Source organism: Macrobrachium nipponense, chromosome 2 (genome assembly GCF_015104395.2).
Source record: "Macrobrachium nipponense isolate FS-2020 chromosome 2, ASM1510439v2, whole genome shotgun sequence".
NCBI lineage: Eukaryota > Metazoa > Arthropoda > Malacostraca > Decapoda > Palaemonidae > Macrobrachium > Macrobrachium nipponense.
Window position 1 is genome coordinate 54,047,553 of NC_087201.1, and position 8,723 is coordinate 54,056,275.

The following is an 8,723-nucleotide window of genomic DNA, read 5'->3' on the forward strand; positions in this document are numbered from 1 at the left end:
GAACTTCACTAACAATATCAAAACTGAAGATAAAGGCGCAAGACCTGGTAAACTCAACAGGGGCATATTAGTCTTACAGGAAGGAATAACGGCTTGGCAACCATCGATCAAGAAAGCAAACAGGAGTTTTTTTTTTCGAGGAATAAACAATATGGAGGAAAGACCAGAAATGCGGCAGCTTTACTCCAGATGTTTAAAAAAATACGTCAAATTGGACTAGTGAATATTTATACATATCCTAATCTTAAAACCTGAAATATTTAATAACATGCAACAACAACAAATACCATTTTTCTTTAAATAATTCAACGTAAACGACTGACCGAAACTGAAGTTTTTGTTTCTTAGCAAAATTTCTAGAATGCTGTATGTATGTATACCCATGGTTCCCAACAGGTCCCTAAATGTTTCTAGTTAACTTTTCTTTGCTATAACAGTGTTTTTATACGAACTGGGCGAGTTTTTCAGGGTTCTTAAATGTCTCCGACTTTTTATTTCCTATTAATAACAACAACAAAATAGCTCTACTGTTAACGAAAACATCTATTATTTAAAACAAAAAAAAACATATAATTGGGTGTTGCAAATAGATACACGAGTGTTCCAAACGGCGCACTTGGAATGCGACAGGGAACGAGAAATAAACCCATAAAATGAGAGGCGCATTTTGCGAGAGGAATCAATGTTAATCATCCAAAATGCGCTGCAAACGGGAAACATTCCTTGGCAAAAGAAGCGAAATTGTATCTAAGGAAAACCCGAGAGGGGACGAAATCAAATAAGAACGAGACAAAAGAAGGGAATCCCATTACAGATCAGAAACACGCGCGGAGATGAATCCCAGGAGGATAACGACGAAAATGCCCTCACAGAAGATCAAAGACTGATGAAATGGAATGCAGGGACAAAGTGTGCTTTTTTTACCCATGAAAGAAGAAAACTTTCGCAGTAACGAAAGGCATTTTTTTTCGCACAAATGCTCTTGCGCCCATGATTAGTTATCACATTCTGGTTTAAAAAAAAAAAAAAAAAAAAAAAATGCTTGAATGTCTATATAAATAGGAAAGAAGAAGAAAACTTTCGCAGTACGAAAGGCATTCGCAAAAATGCTCTTGCGCATGATTAGTTATCAGCAATTCTGGTAAAAAAAGTAAAAAAATAAAAAATAAAAAAAAAAACTGCTTCAAACGAGTTTTAATATTTTGGATTTTGTCTTCAGATTTCACGAAGAAAAGTTCTACGGTTTTGGCAATGGGTCGAAATAAGAACTTATGATTATTTTCCTGATATTATTTCCGCAGTCTAGTGAACAATGTTCTTCATCACAAAAAACAAAGCTTTGAAATTATATTATTATTATACATAGTATTAAAAAACAAGAGCACTCAACAAATGGTACTTTTCTGCCAATGCCAGACACCAAAAGGTAATTTTTAGTTTTCTGTAAAAAAAAAAACTATTGGGATTCTATTTGTCTGCCCGTCCGTACTTTTTCTGTCTGCCTTCAGCGCTTAAAAACTACTGAGGCTAGAGGGCTGAAAATTGGTATGTTGATCATCCACCCTCCGGTCATCAAACATACCAAAATGCAGCCCTCTAGCCCCCATAGTTTTTAATTTGTTTAAGGTTAAAATTATCCATGATCCTGCATCTGGAACCTTTATAGGTGCCAACAGCACAGGCCACCACTGGGCCATGGCTGAAAGTTTCATGGGCCACATCTGAGAGCTTCATGGGAATAGAGAGTATATATTGGGAGATGCTATCTGTATACTATAGCAGATTCACATCAACCATGCATTTGATGTCTAGGCCAGTCCCTTACGATGCTCCTGATTGGCTGTTGGTAAACCAATCACAGGGGTGGTGGAACATACATCCTGTCTATGTGAACTCTCGAAAGAGACTGAGAGTTTCCAGTCCTGTGATTGGCTTATCAATAGCTAATCAGGAGCATCGTAAGGGACTGGTCTAGACATCAAATGCACAGTTGATGTGAATCTGCTATAGTACTACGTAGTTCGGTGGTCTTCCACCAGGGCAGTTGCCGAGCCTTGCGGCCATCTTTAAAGGTCTGGCAACAGTGCAAATTGTGAAGTTTTTTGTATCCTGAATGTTTAATGAGTAAGTGTTTAGTGAATGTTTAGAGGGGGTTTAGGGTTTAGTGGATATTTAGTAAGTGCTTAGTGAATGTAGTGTGTTTAGGGTTTAGTGAATGTTTTGTGAATATTGGTGAGTGTTTAGTACGGAAGTAGTCAGTGAATGTATAATGAGTGTTTAGTGTTTAGTGAATTTTAGTATGTACGTAAGTGTTTAGTGAATGTTAGTGTTAGTGAAGGTTAATTGTGTGAGTATTCAGTGAATGTTTAGTAAATTTTTAGAGTTTAGTGAATGTTTAATGTATAAGTATTTAGTGAATGTTTAGTGAGTGTTTAGGGTTTAGTGAATGTCAGTGCTTAGTGAATGTTTAGTGTGTAAGTATCCAATGAATGTTTAAGGTTTAATGAAAATTGTGCGAATTTTAGTGTCTAGTGAATGTTTCATGTGTAAGTATTAAGTGAATGTTTAATAATAGTTCAGGTTAAGTGAATGTTTAGTCTGTTAGTATTTAGTGAGTGATTAGGGTTTAGTGAATTTTTAGTGAATGTTAGCGTTTAGTGATTGTTTAGTATGTAAATATAGTGAATATTTAGTGTTTAGTTAATGTTTTGTGGGGTAAGGGTTTAGTGTTTAATGCGCGAATAGTGAATGTTCAGTGACTGTTTAGTGGTTTAATGAGTATTTTGGGTTTAGTGAGTAGTTAGTATTTAATGCATGTTTAGGGTTTAGTGAGTGTTTAGTGTATGGTTTAGTGAGTGTTTAGTGTATAGTGAGTGCTTAGTGAATGTTTAGTGAGTGTTTAGTGTATGCAGAGCACTCATTGAATGTTAAGTGTATTGTGAGTGCTTAGTGAATGTTTAGTGAGTGTTTAGTGTATGCAGAGCACTCATTGAATGTTAAGTGTATTGTGAGTGCTTAGTGAATGTTTAGTGCGTTTAGTGTATGCAGAGTACTTAGTAAATGTTTAGTGTATAGCAAATGCTTAGTGAGCGTTTAGTGTTCAATGAATGTTTAGGATTAAGTAATTCTTTACAATTGTATGAGTGTTCAGTGAGCATTTAGCGTATAGTGTGTGCCTAATGAGTGTTGAGTACTCAGTGAGTGTCTAATGTTATTGAGCGAGTGAATAGTAAGTTCTAGTGGTTAGTGAGTGTGAGTGCATAGTAAGAGAGTTCAGTGAGTGTGAGTGGATATTAAGTGTGAATGTTAGTGCTTAGTGATAGCACACTCCTGTTTAGATAGTGTTTAGTGAATGTATGCAAAGAAAGCTCAGTAATTTACAGGAGCCATTAATGCGAGACATTGCTTAGACCTCAGAGCAGATGCTTAGGCCTTGACCTCAATGGTTGGAGTGTTTAGACCAACCTTCTTTTATAAGGAAGTTTGTCTCTATGAAATTGGTTCAAGTAATAATAATAATAATAATAGAAAATAACATAAAAAACAGTGCTAGACCGAGACCTTTCAATATGGTCGTCTTAGGTTACTCTCTGCAGGGAGATCACTCACTACTCCATGTTATTGACACTCTATGTCCATGAGCCGTGTCTGAGAATTTCCTACATTATACGCTATACAGAAAACTCAAATGCGCAGAAGAAACTTCAGCGCAATTTTTACCTGTTCTCCACTGCAACCAGTTCCATTTTATACTTTCGTTTAAGGGTTGTAGTTCTTGTATACAAATCACCGACTAGTGACAGCTTCTTTACAGCGTGAAATATCTTCCCATGCTTTTAAATGGAAACTACTAATTTGGACTATATGAGCGTTACTAGCGTTACGTCAGGACGCGTTACTTGGGCGTCAGGAATTTCTAACGTTACTAGCACAGCACTAGTAACTAAAAATAAGGGCAGCCCCACTCCACTTCTGACTACCACTGATTATACAGGGTATCTTATGATCCCGATGTATCACCTTAATAATCATCCAAAAGGTTCCCCCAATTGCTATGGTTACCTACACTCCCTTGCCCAGAACCGTTACAATTATTATAAGGGCCTCTATAACATAGCCTTGCCTGACTAAACGAGACACTGACGGCACCCACCTGCTAATACGGCACCAGGTAGGCTAGACCTCTGGGCTCCTCTATACAACAGTACAGGGGTCCAGAATCATATGCCACTCTACGCTAGTACCACGAGAGAGCACAAGGGATGTTCGACATGAACAAATTTATTTGTGGAGTTGAAAGAAGGCTGGCATTATATAATGTCAAAATGAAGGATTATAGCACCGGAGGAATGAAATTTAAGTGCTGGACTGAAACAGGGATGGCACTGTTCCCAGACTGGGATGACAGATGGAAGCAGAAAAAAATACAATACAGGTAGAACTTCTCGGTGGTTTCCAAACAACGTGGAATTGACCAGTTGAAAGTCTCTGATAATGCAGGGTGAATCCATCAACGACTCACATTTTCCTCCTTTCTATGTCAAATGATTTCGAGGCACAAGCCTGTCACACATCCTACTAGGACAGCATCCATAATGAACTGAACATGCTTGTTTGAAACTCAGTAACGCTTCGAAAATATCGCTCATGTAGTCTGGCCAAAAACTCAACGTTAGACAGTGTCAGCAATGCGAGGTTTTCAGCGCTCGTGTGTCCAAACCCTAACACCTTGGAAGAGCCAAGGACTAGCCATGTTTCATCAGCAAATATATGCATTATGTTTCCAAGATTTGCCTCGAGTTTCTTTATGGGCATTTTGTATAGGGAATTTCCAATTTCCAGTCTAAATGACACTAACATAACTGTAGCTCTGTCAGTTTCACAATCTAAAAACAGTTTAAACTCAAATTATCATGCAAGTGTTTATAGACAGGTATTCCTTTCAGCATCGTTGTACCCATTCTAACTATACTTAAGGCCATGTATTGCGCCTGTAGCAGGATGGTCGGTGACTGGTATCAAGTCACATAAAAAAAGGCCATAATTTTGGCTAGGGAAAAAGTCAATGGAAAAAATAAAAAGGTCACATTAATTTATGGTGGCCGGTAATAAAGTAATATGGACAATTGCACAAAAAATTTCTTGGGGGTCATTATGTTTTTAATATTTACAGTTTGTTGCTAATGCTTTTACGGGAAACCCCAACGGCTTGTACTAAACATGCTGCAAAGGTGGATACATATTGGATAAAAAAAAAATTCCCAACGGGCTTGTACTAAACACGCTGCAAAGGAGGATACATACCAGGTTAAAATAAAAAATACCCATTAGACTTGTAATAAACACGACGCAAAGGTGGATGCATACCGGATTAAAACCATTGTGGTCAATATATAGGAAAGATTAATATGACTATTTTTCCTGTGACTTTTTTACCAGTCGCTTTTTTTTTCTTGACCTACATTCGAACAGTCGCCTGTGTTTTTCAAGCTGGTGAAAATCTTGTGGTAGATTTTGTATTTGAAATGTTTATAATTCATCACTTCCCTTGGGGTTCTTTGTTCCTTGCACTTTTCATGTATGATGTTGACTTTTATTCCTTTGCCTGCAAAATATATGTATTATCTAAAACCCTTGAGGAAAGGCCTTTGCGTATGGGTATGGTTACTTCACCTGCGAAAGGAAGTTACCATCGATTAATGAACATCTGCCGACAACCGTTGATACAACACCTTTGGGATTTCTCCGTCTCTTACTTACAGTTGTAATGTTCAGCAGCGGTATGTGACGTCACAGCAAGGCAGCTTAAAAAAATTTGAAGTGAATATAGAATTCAGGCCACAGGCTAAGCACTGGGACCTTTGGGTTCTCTGGTGATATTTTGTTAATTCTTTGTTCCTGCGTATGGCGAATGCAATCTATATCACGAAGACATAACTTTACAGGTCAATTTTAATTCGAGGTGAGCTAATGCAAGGACTGATTGTATTTATAATTGATGAGCATATCCATTTATACTGTGTGTGTGTGTGTGTGTGTGTGTGTGTGTGTGTGTGTTTGTTTGTGGTGGAGTATAAGTTCACCTATCTCAACCCACTATTTTCCGATTTTTTAGACTTATTTCTCTAACTATAATGATAATGAGTTTAAAAGAGCAAGAGAGTATTAATATATACATATTCTTCATGGAGACTGAGGAACCTTGGCTTTGCAACAAACAAACCATGGATCTCTCTCTCTCTCTCTCTCTCTCTCTCTCTCTCTCTCTCTCTCTCTCTCTGTGGATTCATCGATGAGGTCTTTCTTTTATCCGAATATTTCCCAAGGGAGAGAAGAGACGTCAAGCTGCAGACGTCTCCTGATTAGGGACATCAAGAGTTCGTTATGGCAACATGTGACACTCGCTGATCATCGATGACACGACAGTCCTCATCCAAAGTGACACGTGGTAAAGATACACATGCTACCGATGAGAGAATAAGAGATGATAAAAAAAAAGGTTAAATGTGGAGACAGTTTTTACCTGCATGCACTGAAGAGCGAATGCGAACGTAGCCCTGATATGTAAAGAACAGAGTATCAAATTTTGGCGACAGGCCAAGCGCTGGGACCTGTGAGCTCATTCGGTTCCGAAAGGGAAATTGAAAGTAAGGAAGTTTTCAAGGTGAAACGAGGGAAACCCAGGGGTTATACTCTGAAACAATTGTTAGGAGAGGGTGGAAAGTAACAGGGAAGAAATAGAATGTGAAAAGAGGCACAATAAAAGGAACGAAATGGGGTATACCTAGGGGCCGAAGTAACGCTGAAAAGACCCAAGTAATGAATACAGTACACCGCATGAAGAGCACTGACGGCACTAAACCCCAACGAGGCTTAATGTATAAATACTTTAATTAATAAAAAAAATCCTTGATCACTTGACTGGCACCATTCTTGAACATGGAACTTCTGGATCAACAAGGACAACAATGCTTTAGATGAAAACCTTTAGGCCGTATCCATCAATTTCAACCAGGTCCTTAACGTCATGGTTTCAGTAACGTGAATATTTGGACATGACAGTATCATAAAAATATTTTTGTAAATTGTGTATTAAGTATTGAGAAAATTGGCAAGTGCGTATTCATTTACGAAAAAATATATATTATATATATAATATACATATAATACACACACCTCTCACACACACACAACGCACACCACCATCATATATATATAATAGATTATATATATATGTATATATAATATATATATTATATATGATTGAGAGCATTGTGTGCAGTATATAATTATATATATCAGAGTATTGAAAAAATAGAAAGTAAGACATTCAGTTTTAATCTAATTTTACTGAAACACACAAGAGACTCATGATAAAAATTATTTACAAAGGAGATAAGTTTCATTTTATGTTTGTGGATGATTTTCAGGAGAATGTGTTCTTAATAAATATTGACTGAAAGGCATGAATGTGTTACCATTAATCTGTACAGTAACAGTATACTTCTATAGACATATCCTGTAAATGTATGTACAACAACTTCCTGGAATATGCTTCCTTATTGTCTTTCTTAATACACACACACACACACACAAATATATTTGTTTATATATATCTATATATTATATATTTTAATATATATTATATTATACCTATATATATATAGTATATATATATATAGTTGTGTGTGTGTGTGTGTGCGTGTGTGTGTATTAAGAAACATAATAAGGAAGCATAATCCAGGAAGTTGATGTACAAACATTACAGCATATTTCTATAGAAGTATACCATTACTGTACAGATTAAAGGTAACACATTCATGCCTGTCAATCAATATTTATTACGAACACATTCTCCTGAAAATCATCCCCAAACACAAAATGAAACTTATCTCCTTTCTAACTAATTTTATCATGAGTTTCTTGCGTGATTCAGCAAAATTAAATTAAAACCGAATGTCTTACTTTATTTTCTTCAATACACTGATATTATATATAATTATAAAATACTGCACACATGCTCTCAATTAGTTGATAACCCCGTCCCCTTAAATATTTTTAAGATATTACTTTAATCTTGTAAATATATGAAAACTGTCTATCGTGGAATGAATTTCAACGAAGGATATGTCCAAATACGGAAGTGAATTCTTGTTTTGTGTGGGAGTATATGTATAACTGAATCACGAAAATATGGACTGATTTTGGACTGATGTGAAATGTGGAGTTTTGGTAACGAAGGTTTGTACATTTTCATATCGACCACACAAACTAGGCCAAGTAAATTGCGGCCACGCTTAGAAAATTTTCCTACATCTCCTTTGAATTCTTTTGTTGAGTAAAGTATGTGTACTATGAAAATGTTTTTCTTTCCTATGATTAATAATAATGTCTAGAATTCATTGATTTAAATAAACATATTAATTAAATTACACCATGTTTTACTTCTTTTCTAAGGTAAATGATCGGCTGTCATTCAGTTTTTGCAGGCAGCACTGGGTTGGTCAGCTAGTATGTATGTATGTATGTATGTATGTATGTATGTTTATTGTATGTGTAATATGTATGTATGCATGTATGTATGTATATATGTATATATGTATATATAATATATATATATATTGTATATATATCTATGTATATATATATATATATATATATATATATATACAGGGTGTCTATAAAGTCATTCCCTGATTAATAAAATTAATAACTTTGAAATT